The sequence below is a fragment of the Adiantum capillus-veneris genome, chromosome 24 (genome assembly GCF_014529385.1).
Source record: "Adiantum capillus-veneris isolate H3 chromosome 24, ASM1452938v2, whole genome shotgun sequence".
NCBI lineage: Eukaryota > Viridiplantae > Streptophyta > Polypodiopsida > Polypodiales > Pteridaceae > Adiantum > Adiantum capillus-veneris.
In genome coordinates this window covers 136,834,771-136,851,614 of record NC_140954.1, presented here as the reverse complement: position 1 = coordinate 136,851,614, position 16,844 = coordinate 136,834,771, and the positions used below count along the sequence as shown (strand labels likewise).

Below are 16,844 nucleotides of genomic sequence, written 5' to 3'. Positions count from 1 at the left end.
ATGGTAAAGGAATTGCACAAAGAATCTTCGCTTTTCTTTATGCCCTTCTGAATGAGTGTTATATTAATTGACCTCATAAAAACATAAAGCATATAAAATATTAGTGAGAGTTTAGGATTGATCTAATTATTGAATAAATATATCAATAAAATAAATTACACAATAAAATGATGCATGCTATTAAATGAAAGAAATCCATAATATCTTTAGGATAGAAATGAATATTGAAAATGTCTAAACCTAATCCCTAATAATAATACATGCACAAAGGAAACAAGGTAACATTCATATATCAAAACAAAAAGTTGAAAAAAAAAATCTTAGTTGTGAAAATTTTCTAAAGCTAATCTATACTCTTTATAATGGAGCTTAAAATTTTTGAGGAAGGAAAAGGCATCCACATGTCACACTCTGCTGCATTTCAAAGGAAACCTTAAGAAATGTAAAAATGAAAGGTAGAAAATGAGAAGACTTGTGAGTCCTAGAAATTTAAAGTAGAAAACTTAGTACTTTGTGTATATTTATAATAGTTTTAGTTCTGTGGAAATATTTATAATAGTTTTAGTTCTGTGGAAGGCCATGGAATTTCACTTCAGGTAGTGACTACTTTTGCTTTTTAAAGCCATTTGAAGGGTGGGTTTACTTTGCATTTTGAAGGAACTTCCCTCCATGGTATGTAAGGCTATGGTCATGCAAAGCTTAGTGGTTCGTTACATCAACCAAAAATTGTCGTTAGCGTGTAGATTTTCATCTGCTTACTATGCCTAAAAGAGCATAAGTTTCAAACTATGTCGGTTTATTGCCGATCAGTCCTCTTTTTCCCTCTCTATTGTTTGTGTCTCACTCTCCCTCACTACTTGCTGCTACCCGTGACGTTTTGGATTGTCGAGCCTGTTTTAGTTAAAAATTTTGAGGCTTATAGACAACTAAGCTTTGTGTGGCCATGTCCTAATGAACCTCCCTTTGTAGGATTGCACAAACCTTCCATGTCGTAAATAATCTCTCTCTAGCCTTACTGCTCAAAGCTCAATAGTTGCACGCATGTATCCGTGTTTTGTCTGTATGTGTGTGTGTGTGTGTGTGTGTGTGTTTGAGAGAGAAAGAGAGAGAGAGAGACCCGTTGCCTTTGTGTGTGTGTGTGTGTGTGTGTGTGTGTGTGTGTGTGTGTGTGTGTGTGTGTGTGTGTGTGAGAGAGAGAGAGAGAGAGAGAGAGAGAGAGAGAGAGACAGAGTTGACATGCCATTTCGTTGAGGTGTTGGAGCGTTGCAAGAAGGCCTTCCACATTTGCATTGCAATACTGAAGTGCAGCGAGCTCAATGATTCAACAATAGGAGTCCAATGATTTTTTGTGGATGTCCTGCACGCATTGTGTGTGTGTGTATGAGAGAGAGAGAGAGAGAGAGAGAGAGAGAGAGAGAACGACGTTATTGATTGCAAGATTTTGTGTGTGCTGAGAAATAGAGAATGGTCCATGTGATTCATGTGTGTGTGTGTGTGTGTGTGTGTAAGAGAGAGAGAGAGAGAGAGGGCTATCACACCACCATGAGAGAGAGGGGGAGGGAGAATAAGCATTGGTTTTACAATCAGCAATCAACAAAGCGTCGATCAGTAGAATCCACAATCAAGAATCATGAATCAACATTGACATGGAGCTTAAAATTTTTGAGCAAGGAAAAGGCATCCACATGTCACACTGTGTTGCATTTCAAAGGAAACCTTAAGAAATGCAAAAATGAAAGTTAGAAAATGAGAAGACTTCGGAGTCCTAAAAATGTAAAGTAGAAAACTTAGTACTTTGTCTATATTTATAATAGTTTTAGTTCTACTGAAGGCCATGGAATTTCACTTCAGGCAATGACTACTTTTGCTTTTTAAAGCCATTTGAAGGGTTACTTTTGCTTTTTAAAGCCAATTGAAGGGTGGGTTTACTTTGCATTTTGAAGGAACTTCCCTCCATGTGTCATGTAAGGCTATGGTCATGCAAAGCTTAGTGGTTCGTTACATCAACCGAAACTTTTCGTTAGCGTGTAGATTTTCATCGGCTTACTATGCCTAAAAGAGCATAATTTTCAAACTACGTCGGTTTCTTGCCGATCAGTCCTCTTTTTCCCTCTCTATTGTTTGTATCTCACTCTCCCTCACTACTTGTTGCTACCCGTGACGTTTTGGACTGTCGAGCGTGTCTTAGTTAAAATTTTTGAGGCTTATAGACAACTAAGCTTTATGTGGCCATGTCCTAATGAACCTCCCTTTGTAGGATTGCACAAACCTTCCATGTCGTAAATGATCTCTCTCTAGCCTTACTGCTCAAAGCTCAATGGTTGCACGCATGTATCCGTGTTTTGTCTGTATGTGTGTGTGTGTGTGTGTATGAGAGAGAGAGAGAGAGAGAGAGAGAGAGAGATAGAGACCCGTTGCCTTTGTGTGTGTGTGTGTGTGTGTGTGAGAGAGAGAGAGAGAGAGAGAGAGAGTTGACATGCCATTTTGTTGAGGTGTTGGAGCATTGCAAGAAGGCCTTCCACATTTGCATTGCAATACTGAAGTGCAGCAAGCTCAATGATTCAACAATAGGAGTCCAATGATTTTTTGTGGATGTCCTACACGCATTGTGTGTGTGTGTATGAGAGAGAGAGAGAGAGAGAGAGAGAGAGAGAATGCGACATTATTGATTCCAAGATTTTGTGTGTGCTGAGAAATAGAGAATGGTCCATGTGATTCATCATGTGTGTGTGTGTGTGTGTGTGTGTGTGTGTGTGTGTGTGTGAGAGAGAGAGAGAGAGAGAGAGAGAGAGAGAGAGAGGGCTATCACACCACCATGAGAGAGAGGGGGGAGGGAGAATAAGCATTGGTCTTACAATAAGCAATCAACAAAGCGACGATCAAGAGAATCCACAATCAAGAATCATGAATCAACATTGACATGGAGCTTAAAATTTTTAAGCAAGGAAAAGGCATCCACATGTCACACTCTGCTGCATTTCAAAGGAAACCTTAAGAAATGCAAAAATGAAAGGTAGAAAATGAGAAGACTTATGAGTCCTAGAAATGTAAAATAGAAAACTTAGTACTTTGTCTATACTAGTATGTGACCCACGCGTTGCCACGGCTTTAAAAAATGGCATCTAGTCATAAAATGCCATCTTTGACGTGAATGTTTTTTGAAATGCTTTCTTTCTACATATAAAGCACATATATTTTATCAATGTGTTTAACCGATATTGGCACCTTGAAACTTGATAGCAATGGAAGCAAACATAGGTTGTTGAATTGCTTATCTTTGCAAATGTTATATGCACCATATTGAACTTAAGGGTGTGTTGCAGAATTGAGGATATGACTAGTAAGCATGTACTCTCTCTCTCTCTCTCTCTCTCTCTCTCTCTCTCTCTCTCTCTCTCTCTATCTATATATATATATATATATATATATATATATGTATATATATATATATATATATATATGTATGTATGTATGTATGTGTATATATATGTATGTATGTATATGTATATATAAGAAACGAGGCAACTAGGCTCTACTGGATCCTCCTCCCAACCTCCCTTTATAGGTGGGCTTCTAGCCCCTTGCCTTAGCCGGATCCCCTGTCCACACTGCCTAGCCCAGCCCTTGGCCGTAGTCCTTGCCTAGCCTAGTCCTTAGGGTACATGACCCGTGTCCTGACATTACTTCCCCCTTAAGGAAGAGTTTTCGTCCTCGAAAACACAAGTAGTAACATCTTCTTAAGAATACTGGTGTTCTCTTTATTGACGTCCCATAAGTGAGCCAGTTGTCTGTATGACCGATAATTGGTGCAGTGAGAAGGTTCAATGAAACCAAGAGGAATATCTTGATTTTCAACATTGTTGTCCGTTTGCAACCACTTTGGTCTAAATGGTAACTCCATATATAACTCACTTGAGTGTTGTAAAGGAGGAACCACAACTAAGAGTCACTTGGGTTTAAATGGTAACTCCATTTATAACTCACTTGAGTACTGTAAAGGAGGAACCACAACGAAGAGTTTCCCAAAGGCATAACCAGTGTTTAGATCTTCTAAAGGTACTGGAATAATTCAAGGAAACCTTGGTGCAACTATCCCTAAAGTTGAGAGCCAGATTTCCAACTTTCGTGAGTATCTTAAAAAGATTCATAGCTACGAATAAGTATAGTAGGGTGTGTCCTTATGGAAGACTTTTGAACATATTGGAACACATAGAACTACAGGTTCTTCCCTAATCAAGGTTACTTGCCAACATACTTTGTCAGCACACCTAGTAAGTCCTTGACGTATGAAAGTATTGACACAATCTCCAACCCCACTACAACAGGTGTTCGAAGTCGAAAATTATACTTAAGCAAATTCTAGAATAGGGAGAAAATCATCTATTTAGAAATGCGTTGTGTTAACGTATGCTCTTAGCAGAGCCTTTAGCACAAGATTACTCTTTGTAATCTGCCTATCCCCTTGGATAACTAACAGTACTGAGGTGTGTTTTCCTCATGGTTTACAGACGGTCGTCCCAGATGACTGGTAAACGGGAAATCATAGTAGTGTTTAGCATTGGTGAAGAATCAACAATGTCCGAAATAACCATCGTGGTTAACTTGAAAAAAAATCCACAAACGCCCAAACCGAGCCATGACCTCTATTGGTGATTTAGTGGATCCAAAAGTAATCTCAAAGAGATAGTGCACATAGAGTGCAAAATGCTTCATAAGCAACAACTTGAGGAGTATGCATGCCGTTCCAAATCAGCCTTTGCCAAACACTAGGGCTCATAACACCTAGTGTGCATGCATTTAGCAAAAACTAACCCGAACCTGTATATTCGTAATTATCCTTGCCAATTCTTATGGAAAATGTTATGCGCCTAGGACGCATTAAAAGGAATGTAAATAGTTCTAAAAAGAAACTAAATACTTTTAGTTGCAATCTTTTGCAAGCCTTGTTGAAACGTCTGAATCACAACAGAAGGTGAAACATGATCACTTCTAGATACAAACAATGAAACTTTTTCATAAACAGCTTATAGCCTTGCTATATGTATAAACAACCATCTGTAATGTTGTTTAGCAGTACTTGTATCTTAACAAGTCATTCGAAGTATCCGATAATTTCTGGCCACGAAATTGCTCCTGATACGTCGTGCTAAAAATGGTCTAGAAAACAGATGTGACCAGCACTTAGGGACTTTGTCGTGACACATATTTGAAATAGGGGGCGCCAGTGTCAGTCCCAGAGATGTGGAATATGTTTCAACTAAGGATGTCTGAAAAAGAACATCCTGCAAGTACAAGATGTACTTGTGTGTGGAGGTAACTGCAAGCACTCTACGACGGGAGTGAGAGGGACCCTCATTAGCCTTGCTCCACACTGACTAAACCGAACTCCTTGAGTTCCTAGACCATGTTGTATCCCATGTGACAACATGTGCCAAATTGAAACCTACAAGTAGGTTCGTAACAGCGTAAGGTAGAAAGAGAGATTGAACACTTAGCCCAAAGTACTTAGTGCCGACATGCCCTTGGCATGGATTTGTAACATTCAAGCGTACTTATACGTCTTGAAAAACCGAGTAAAGCATACTAAAATTGGAATAACACCAAATCAATAGATGCGTACCTGGAGATTTGAACGTAATGTTCACTTACCTTGAAAGTATAACTTGGAGAGATCAAACTCTGATCCTCAATGCTTATGGGATGATTTAGCAGTCACCCGCCGGGTCGTACCCCAAACAATATTTCCATAGACACTCCGTAGTGCTATAGAGAGAGCAAGGAATCCACACAAGTGAACTGCCTAGCTCTTATGGACAGCCATGATGTCGCAACTGATTGCTGCATCTATACTTCCTTGTAGAGATCAGCTACTGTGAGTTGAAGAGTATCAAAAACTCGACTTGAGTGTCGCACTGAAAACATGTAGTGCAAAAATGACACCCTAAATATCCGTAATGGACAAGACTCTTCCTTGTCCATTAACGTCGATGTGTACTTCCCCAGGTAGATTTGGTGAACACAAGCACCCAAAGAATGCCAATAGTTGGGTCATACCCTTGTCCTGACAATGGCTCTTAGCCTATGTGGCTCATAGCCCTTATGCAAATTAGTGTTCAATGGACAAACCGATGAAGACTAATTGGAGTAGCATCTTAGCCACGTGCTAGCTGAGAGTTGGAGCACCTTGGCTCAGACTGACTCACGAGCAAAACACGTATGAAAAGCTTCTTAGAAGATTTTCATTATTCCCTTAAAGAGAGAGAGAGAGAGAGAGAGAGAGAGAGAGAGAGAGAGAGAGAGAGAGAGAGAGAAGAAGAAGAAGAGCATGCTGTTCTGAGGAACTTTCCTTGAACGACTATGACGTTATAGTTGATTGTCATGCTCGGGTGCATCTTATGCCTAATGTGCAGCTTATCCTATAAGCACGCCACGGTTTTCTACTATGACCCGCTCAATGAGAGAGGTAATAGGAAAACACAAACAAATCACAAACTGACCCACTTACTGTGTATGTAGTTGTGATGACCCAAAAATCATGGTAAACAATCCAGAACTTATCTTGTCCTTGACAAAGTATCTGGTGTTATAGCGGAAGCGTCAATGAGGCGGTAGAAGTGAATCCACCAAGCTAGCATGCCGTGCACACCGAATTGTAAGCCCTTGGCAAAAGGGATGGCTTCTAAACGTGAGAGCCACACCCATAAGGGCCTTGCACAATCGAAACTGGTAGGGATTCCCCATGCTACCAGTTTTTTCAAACTTGTGTGCCAATGCCCTTGATTCCAAATCAATGGGCAGTATCTCGGCACAAGGGAGAAGTCTTGCTTTGGAAATTTGTCAAAGCACTTTGCTTTGCACAAAAGCAGTAGATTCTAATCAAAGTTGGAAACTGGGAAAAATAAGAAGAATATAAAATTGGCTAACCTGGTCGTTGCGGTCACCAGTTGACCCAAAATTTCGTGGAACAAAACTCACTTAAAATGGCTCATATCCATATCTGCTGCAACATTCCTTCCCAAGTTTGTATGCTCATACCATAAGCCGAACGTGGGAATTTTCAATGCAAGATGCCTGGCTTGAACCCTTGCTTCGCATAAAGAATGTTGTTATACTAGCCGACGAAGTCGGCTGTTGAGGCACAGATATCATGACAAAAAGCATCGACCTTGTCGAGTGATTTCAACTTAAAGGAACCAGTAATGTGTGGAAAACATCCTCTGTCCGCTTTGAGAAATAGTGACACGAAGTCGGCCATGCCGAGCAACATGCCCCCCCGCATCAAGTCGAGCAGTAGGATGTGCCAATCTCCTTGAGATTCTAAAACATTGAAAACGTGCTATGCATTGCCAATTATAAATATGTCCCATATGCAGAAAGCGTATGCCGACAATTCTGTACATGAATGGTAGATCATGTTAGTCAAACCTCCATGTCGAGAAATGGAAGTGACTAAAGTCATTACCAGCCGTGCTGTAATGACAGTCAATTCTTGCTTGATATAATTATGTCTAGCCTCATTGCCAACAAATGCTATTAGCGACAGATGTCATAGCAAAGGGAGTCTACCTTGTCGATCATGTACCAAGAATGGACCTTGTATGCATGTTTAGTGGATTGAGAAGTAGAAAAATACTGGCAAGGTATGTATGCGTACTTGCTTATCTTGATTACTAGTGTCCTTCACCGTATAGGGTTGGTTGAGTGACCAAATAATGTGGACATACTTTCCCTAGGAACCAATATGTTCGTAGCAAAAAGTGAAATTCAAAATAAGCAGTGTCTAAATGTGTAACAAGTGGTCAGCCATGCCGAACACCTTTGCCGCCTTCAACTAGTCGAGCGATGGGCCATGCTTGAGCCTTGCTCGTGCGCATAAGATCTTGTTGTATTTGTAACCATGGTCATATGTGACCCATAGAAGTGCACAGAAGCACCTATATAAAGCTATAAAAACTTCAATAACATTAAATCTCAAACCTGATAATCCTTGCTTGTCCATAGCCGAGGTCAACCCCGTCCTTTGAATTTCGTGCCGGCTCCAAGTACCTTGCCTATGACCTTGCAAACGGCCTTTGGCGAGCTTTCATGCCGTTGCATGCCTTGATGACCATGTTGATATTCCAATACACATCGAAATGCCTTGCGTATCAGAGTTTTGATTCCCTTATCAAAAACTCCATTTGATTGCCATATAATGAATGTGTTTTTCGGGGCTTGGAGTTTCGATGGCTCATAGCCTTTGCACCATGCACCTCCATGAAAATTTATCCACGATCGCACCATGCCATGCATGGAGTTTTCTGGAGTTTTTATGAGTGTGTACCTGCTCCTGGATTTGTCAGTTGCCTGTTGTTATCTAATGTCATGCCAAGGCACCCGAATAGTGGCCTCTGGAGGTCTCAGGCTTGGCCACAGCTTGCCATCGTGTGACCGGCTTCATATAGTGTGAGGGGGGGGGGGGGGGGGGGGGGGGGGGGGGGGGGGGGGTTGGCCCAAATTAGGGCCCAAAAGCTAAAAAAAAATATATAAAAATAATAGAAACCTGTTGCTGCATAGCCGACGACGCGACGAGAGAGGAGGAAGACGATGGCGCTCTGCAGGAGCTGCCTTTGCCTTGGCTTCAGTGACAAGATTTGGTGATCTTACCCTCGCGCTCACAACGAGCTCCTGCGCGCACATTTTTGCGTTGGTCGAACTCGACCCTCCCTTGTGTGCAGGGGTTTGCTCCCATAGTCGTCATCGACTTCAATCGACTGCAAGCCACCGTTCCCATAGTCGGCAACATCTTCCTCGTAGTCATGCAAGCACACCATGAGGCAAGCCACCGTTTCCACAGTCGACAGCATCCTCCTCGTAGTCATGCAAGCACGCCCTGAGGTGGGGAGAGAGAGAGAGAGAGAGAGAGAGAGAGAGAGAGAGAGAGAGAGAGAGAGAGAGAGAGAGAGAGAGAGAGAGAGAGAGAGAGAGCAAGATCATGCAACGCCATGCAAACACTACTCTTCTCCTTCCTCCCTGGCTACTCCTCCATGCCCGTCTCCCCTGAGCTCTGATACCAATATAAGAAACTAGGCAACTAGGCTCTACTGGATCCTCCTCCCAACCTCCCTTTATAGGTGGGCTCTTATCCCCTTGCCCTAGCTGGATCCCCTGTCCACACTGCCTAGCCCGGCCCTTGGCCGTAGTCCTTGCCTAGCCTAGTCCTTAGGGTATAGGACCTGTGTCCTGACAGTATATCTATATTATATATATATATATATATATATATATATATATAGATATATATATATATATATATATATATATATATATAGATATAGATATATATATATGTATGTATGTACATATATATATACATATACACACATACATATATAGGGAGAGAGAGAGAGAGAGAGAGAGAGTACATATATATATATATATATATATATATATATATATATATATATATATCTTGGGCTAATTAAGATTAAGGTGCCTGAAGCCTCTTTCAGTATGCCTCCTTCACACGTGGCCACTCCAATACAGTCTCCTTCCACCGTCAAATAGGGGCACCTAGCAACTTCCCAGATCTTGAAATCCCCCAAGGCCTCATAAGGCAGAGCAAGGGGGCCAAGGCAATGTCCACATACCCTATTCTCTACCTTCCAAAAAATCGACCTCCAACAAACACATCGTGGAGAGCTCCATCCAATGTCTCAAGCGCCTCGACAAAGTCCTTCCGGCCTCGCCCTATCTTCTCTCCTTGGAAGCTTTGAACAATCCGCGCTCTAGTGTTGTAGAGCTTCTTGTCAACAAAGTCTGCCCAAGAGTAGGGGCGATTGCACTGTGGTATTTATTGTCAGAAAGAAGGATACATGACCGGGAGAGGATCAAACTTCTTCAATGTATTGCAAAACGACCAAAGACTCGCAAATAGGGTTGCCGTTTTGGATGAGCATAGGGATCTTCTTGTGGATGGGGTTAACCTGAAGCAAGAAATCACTCTTGTTTTGAAGGTCTTCCTCTATGTACTCTTATTTTACCCCCTTTTCATAATTAAGGGCAATGAGGACCCGCAGGCCAAACATGCTGGATCATCGGTGGAGAACCTTGAGCGTCAATGTGGCCATGGCGAATTACAACACAGCAACAACAATTGAGAAGCCAAGGAATTCATTTTGAGGGCTCTCTCTCTCTCTCTCTCTCTCTCTATAATTTACTATGACGTTAAAACAATTTTCTTCTTCCTCTCTCTCTCTGGTGCGAATGTGTTTTTTTTGCGAGCTTCTGATTTTGAGCTTTTATAATGAAGACCCTTTTTGCGAGCTTTTTGACTTTAAATTTGGATCCTTTTCTAAGGACACAAAAAAGTTAACCCAAAAAAAAGATATAGTCATACGATACAAATATTGGCTAGATGGTGAGAACACCACAAACACCATACAATAATCATTTAGGAAAGCAGATGCCAAGAAAGTAGCAAAAGAAAAAAGTGAGGTAATGTGGCTTCATGGCAATCCATTAGACATGAATGCTATAGACCAAAGGGATTCACTAAGGGTTAGTGTATGGTAACATGTGAGTGTGAGCAAGGGGTTTATACAAGGGAGGTAAGGTGTATTTTATGGAGAACGGTCCCATGTACGGGGGTTACAAAGGGACCTTTCATGCATGCAAGTGATGTCCCTAAGGTTATAGAGAACTATAAGAACATATGCAACCAGCTTGTACTTTGGAGATGGCACTTTCTAGTTGGTCTTGAGGGAAAATTTTATTGCTCAAGTTGCATACAAGTTTGGCTTGATGAACTACACCCTCGATGGTGGAGATATTTTCATGACATCCTGTCAAGTGACATTGCTCGTTTTAGAAAACCTTGCAGATCGTTGAGAAACATGGTCATGCCGATCACCCATCGAAGAGTATTGAACTGGAGCATTATCCTTACCATAATAAAATTGCGGTTTAATGGATTGCATCAATGAGTAAACTGGTGAAGTATGGTCGTTATGGTGCGCCTCACTTAATCCCTTTGGTAGTCCATAAGTAGCGCTCTCATTATGAGAGAATAACCCTATTTGTACGGTCAAAGTGGAAGAATACCCCTCTCTTTCCATGAGCATTGCTTTGTGGAGGATAGAAAGTTGGGGTAATCTATGGACACAACATTAATTCGCTTGAAAACACGAGTCCTGGCGAAGAAGGCAGGCTTGCAAGCATTTTTGAAGAAGGAAACCTATCAAACATGGTATCAGAGGCTTGAAAGTAAGGTATCATCCCACAAGCATTCTTGGAACACTCTCTTTGCTTCATGCAAGGAAGAGAGGTTTTACGTAGATCCCATCTCTAGAACACCATTTGGTGTAGGCACCATTTTTCATCATTGGGGCGTCTTTGAGGTGGATGGCTACACTAGAGCCATACTGGTTTGTATCCAAACACCAGAAATTATCCTTCTCTGAGCCCACAATGAAAGCTTGGCCATCATTCCATAAGTTCTTGATGTTGGGAGTATGTGGTGGTGTATTCATTGTGGAAAACGTCAATGGATGTAAAATCCCTTGACAAAAATTAGCTCTTAAGCTTTTTGGTGTTGCCAAATTTTACTGTTGCGAAACACAATGATGAGTGCACCTGTAAAATCGGAAGCAAATAAGGCCCCATTTCCAAAGCACATATGAGCATGTATATGTATGTATGTAGCGTGTCAAGTATGCATGCAAGCATGTAAGTGTAGCAAAAAGTTGTAATTATCCTTTGGATCCGGCTGCTATGAGTGGCACCTCTGATGATGTCCCGAGCCTCCACATTACATGGACTCTGTCTTTGCCACCCAAATATCAAGAAGACGTCATCCCACTTCATCTATGCAAAGTGCTTGTATACACTTCTCTTATCAAGGAATCAATTCGAAAATGTTACCAATGTTGGGAGTATGTACATTTTCTGGTAGCTATTAAGATTTTGGGAGGTGTGAACATACTACAGCCCACCGACCATCTAAGGTTGATCTTGCCCAACAGTGCGATTGGCACCATGAGAGATGTAAGAGTGAGTAGAATTCGATCTGCCATACCAGGCGGGGCAATGTTTGGTGAGTATGTTATCGAGGATCGTGGTAGCCGAAGTCAGTCAAACAATCATAGCTAAGCAAAAAAGAAGAAATCTGGACACATGCAGAGGCAGAATCACTCTTTATTTAGCAATTCAAGAAGCATGAAGAGCACATTGACGTTTTCAAGCATAAGGTCCAAAATCAAATCAAGAGTTGGGGGAAGTGCATGAAGAGGTTGACAAAGCCAAACAAGAGCTATGGGCTGCAAAAGCACATATGGATATTAGTGAAATTGGTGGAATGCAGTTTTAGTTGCTAGCGACAAGAGTATATCGTCATGGGGTCATCAACAGAGGCAGCGTAGGACGAGGACGGCAAGGCTGAGGCAATGGGGAGAAAGCTTCCATCCTCGTAGCAATGACGCAAACAACAATATGCATGTGAGTAATAGTGCAGATGAGATGGAAGCAGAGATATCCGCACTCTTCATACAAGCTTTTCTATAGGACCCTTCACTCTCCACTGTGAGCGCAAAAAAAAAAGGGGAGGGCCAAGAGCCCCCCCATCGTCAACGCGCGCGCGGACGATGGAAGGTCTCTTGGCCCTACCCTTTTTTTTGTTAAGTGTTGTTAGGATACTTTTCTAAATTTTGTTTTCCCTAATGCTTTTGCTCCTCCTCTCTCGCTCCATTAGAGGATTAAGACTATCCTAGCGTGACATGGAAGACGTCTAGTATGTCTATTTACAAAGGCGAATCACGATGCTCTTTAGTGACTAATGCTATACTTCTTGGACTACACCCGATGTTGGGCATCCTTGAAAATTGATGATGATGATGATTTTAGGTTTTTAACTTTAGTTCATTTTCATTTTGTACCCATATATTGTATTATATGTTGGACGAGAGAGAGAGAGAGAGAGAGAGAGAGAGAGAGAGAGAGAGAGAGAGAGAGAGAGAGAGAGAGAGAGAGAGAGAGAGAGAGAGAAAAGAGATTGAATTAGCGGATTCTTATCAAATAGAAAAGGAGGAGTCATAGCCTCCCCATCATCCACACACGGATGATGGAGAGGCTCAGGCTCCCCCCCTTCTTTTTATGATGCAAAAGCTCCATTAAGACCCAATGAAAGGTATGAATCCAAATTTTTAAAACAAAAAGAATGCACAAGCTCTATTGAGTTCCGGTATAAAAGTATAAATCTAAAATTTTGGGGGGGGAAATGGGGATAGAAGCCTTCGGATCATCCGTGTGCACGCAGATAATCAGGGAGCTCCGGCTACCCCTATTTTTTCCCCAAATTTTTGAATATTCTGATTGCTTACGTACCCAAAAATAGTTTTTGATGATACTTAAATCAATTTGTCAAAAATATTTGTAAAAGTTAGCGAATTAAAACAAATTGTTAAGAGATTTTGATTTCTCAATTTATGTATTGATTAAGAGACTCTATCTAGATTTGAATTTACTGTGACCTATATTGTGCGCACTAGAGGGGTGGCATGGGGTTTGCGGAGGGTCTTGCTTAGTACAAAAGTAAGAAAACAGTGATGGGGACGCACAATAACTAAAGCTGAATGTGGTAGATCGACAAAATCACCAGAAGTTCTTACAGGGCTTTCTGTCTGGAACGTCTTCGCTTGGAACACGTTGATTGCAAGATTCACATGGCTATGATAAGGAAGCTTTGGCCTATAATTGACATGGTTATTTTAACCAGATGCAAAGGGATTTCCTTACTCCAAATGCTTTCCTCTCCTACACCCTCTCTCATGTCGCTCGAATGAGTTTCATCGATGGTGTGGACAATAACTCGTAGTAGCAAACCGTCCTTCAAGAAAATGGGGGTAGGAGCACCCGTGTAGCCTGCACGCCACAAATGAATGGGGTGATCCTATACCCTCTTTTTTTACTTGGTTGGCATATTGATCAGATCTTATCTTCACTTAGTTGGCCTACTAATATGGAACTATAGGTTCAAAAATATTTTTGGGGCAAGAGCCATGTGAGGACAAGGACCCTCTCCTCTTTTACTTGGTTGGCTAAGGAGTGCATCAAAAGCTCTTCATGTAGTGGATAGGCCTCAGCTTTATATCCTTGATGGTAGTGAGAGAATTAGAGATCTACAAAAGGAGATTTAGCATGCGGCTAAGTTGAAAGAAGAGGACCAACACAAAAGTAGTTGTGATGGAGGACATGATACCAGAAGTGAACATGATGGAAAAGGTCATACAAGAGATGATAAAGGAGATTCTGGTAGACATGACCAACATGAGAATAAGTATGAAAGACAAAGAGACCATGATAAACAATATGAAGATAGAAGGCATTGTAGCCACATGGATGATGATTCTTGATGATAGATTCACACAAAGCAAGATGATCGCTAGGATAGATACCATGGATATGCTAGCAATGACAATCATAAAAAATGTAGAGACCCAATCAGGAGAGATCAAGGTGATAAATACTTGAGCCATTGTAGGGTTTCACGTGTCATGATCATGGTCACTTTGTGTAGCTTTGTAGTAGTCATGATCAAAAGAAAAGGATTGTGCATGTATTTAAGGTTATAATAAAATACGATATCATAAAATTAAAGACCATATTAGGTATTTTGGTAAAAATCTCACATTATGGGAATCTCCAAATCGACTAAATTCATGTAATTTGGGAATTTTCCACTTAAAGTGGGAAAAATTGAGGTGTGTGGTTAGTAAATAAAGTGAAAATCTCATAGGATTGTGGTGTTGATAAACACCAAAAGTCAAGAGGATGTACAACACATGGATTTGAATAATAACTATAAATTACATAAAACAAAGGAAGATACAAAAAAGATTTTGTTTACAAACTGACTAGTATAGTGACAATAGAAGCTCCACATAATTCTACTCCACATTTGATACCATATCTGAACTTTGATCCAAGTGTGGTTGATGTGCACGAGTGAGGCCTTCTTTGGCTTTTAGAGCATGCCTTTCTGGAATCTTTATTCTAGAAAATGGTCCTTCTTTGTTGGGTCTCCAGGACCAAACAATTGCATCTACAGTTTCCCACACTTGTGGGTCCTTATAGTTGACAGCCCAATAACCCTTCCAACAATTGTTGTAAGCTTGAGTATCTGTCATCCCACTTTTTCTCGCGCAAGGTGCCCAATATTGAATCAAGAGTTTTCTGTAGTTTGGTGATGTAGGCTCATTATCAATGTCAGATAAAGCCATTGCAAGCCACACTGGATAGATTTCTGTGTCACTCGGAACAAGCATAAGAAAGTCACCTTGGTGCACATCATACATAGGGTCAAACTCTTCCCTTGGCCTATCTCGTTGAGGCCCACAAAAATGATCGTTCAACTCTTCAAGGCCTAGGAATCTTTCTGCTCCTTGTTGCAAATTCATTGTAGTGCTTTGTAGGTGAGAATATTCTTGAGTTTTTTGGCCAAAACATTTCATACAAGACTCCCTCTGATATGATTGCTTTTCCAATCTCTTCAATTACCTTACTCCAATAATCTATCACGGGTCTATAATATCGCGGAATACTTGAACCATTCCCTAAATTTTTCCAAAATTTTATATAGTTCTTTAGTCCCAAAATGACTTCTTCGTGGGCCTTGACATACTCCGCCATTTGTACTAGAGGTGGATCTCCATGTGGTAACATTGGCTTGCCTTCTGTGTCTGTTTTCCAAAGGAGAATACTTCCACTCCAACTTGATACACCTACATGTGCTTTATATTGCATCATTGGTGTCTCATCCTGCATAAAGAACCTGAACTGAAGCGGTTTGGAATGTCCAACAAGTATGTCTTGTCCATCACAAAGATAGCCATCACAATATTGCTTGAAATCGGGGATCTTTGTGAGAAAAAATGGAGCTGGAGATGAAGATGAGTTGTATAGGTTTGTGTAACTCTCAGCTTCTCTGAAAACCTACTAAACATGGCGTCTATGTCCTCATGTGTATGCCCAACCATTAAAAATCCCAGCTGGATGGTTTTGAAAACACCCCTTGCAACAAGCATTGACAAATAGGCAAATAAGTATCGATTTTTGTTTTCCCCTGCACAATTATCCAATTGTAGCAACAAGTTCTCTGGCAATCTGCGAAATGTTGACCCCAATTCCTCTTCTGCAATTTCTGACGACTGCACAATGGGCTCTTTTCCATCACTCAAGTTATGGTAGTCCAAAGCATCCCTTGAGTTCAAAGCATGTAGTAGTGAAATATTGCTCCTTGGAAGTCCATTTGTTACTAGATCACCAAGAGGATGCTTATCTATCCTCTCTAGGTTATGTAAACAATTAGCAATTGAGCCAATTGTAAGATTTGGATCAGCTGGCCACAAACCATTCAAGACAAAGTGTCCGTAATGACCTTCTCCATGTCCATGAGTGATCATGCCAATCAATGCCACCTGTAGATTATTCCTGAATCCACACCTTGGGAACAATGCGTAATCTAGGAATGGAAGTTTTCTTTTGATCCATCTATCATGGATTATGCATACATATTTTTGTGGTTGAGTTTCTGAATATGTGCGCCATGCATAATATAGGATTCTGCAACTCTTTTGTTGTGCCATGTGAACTTCTCTCTCCCTCAAGAGAAGAGCTCTCTCTTCAAGAGAAGGTTTAGCTTCTAACCTTGCCTTGATTGAGCTACAAATATTGCACTTAGAGAACTCACTCGTCTTTGTTAAAGTGACATGTGGGTACTCTTTGTTCCAAATTCTACCAAAAGAAGATTGGGATAGCTTCTTCTCATAGCCCATTTGGTCAAGTGTCGTGTTGATTTCACATAAAATATC

The 16,844-nt window shown here is 41.0% G+C and overlaps 1 pseudogene; it reads right to left on the bottom strand.

Moving 5' to 3' along the window:
• Window positions 1-9,487: 9,487 nt before the first annotated feature.
• LOC147427218 (glutathione S-transferase U25 pseudogene) overlaps window positions 9,488-16,844 on the bottom strand; it is a 48,904-nt pseudogene continuing 41,547 nt past the window's right edge.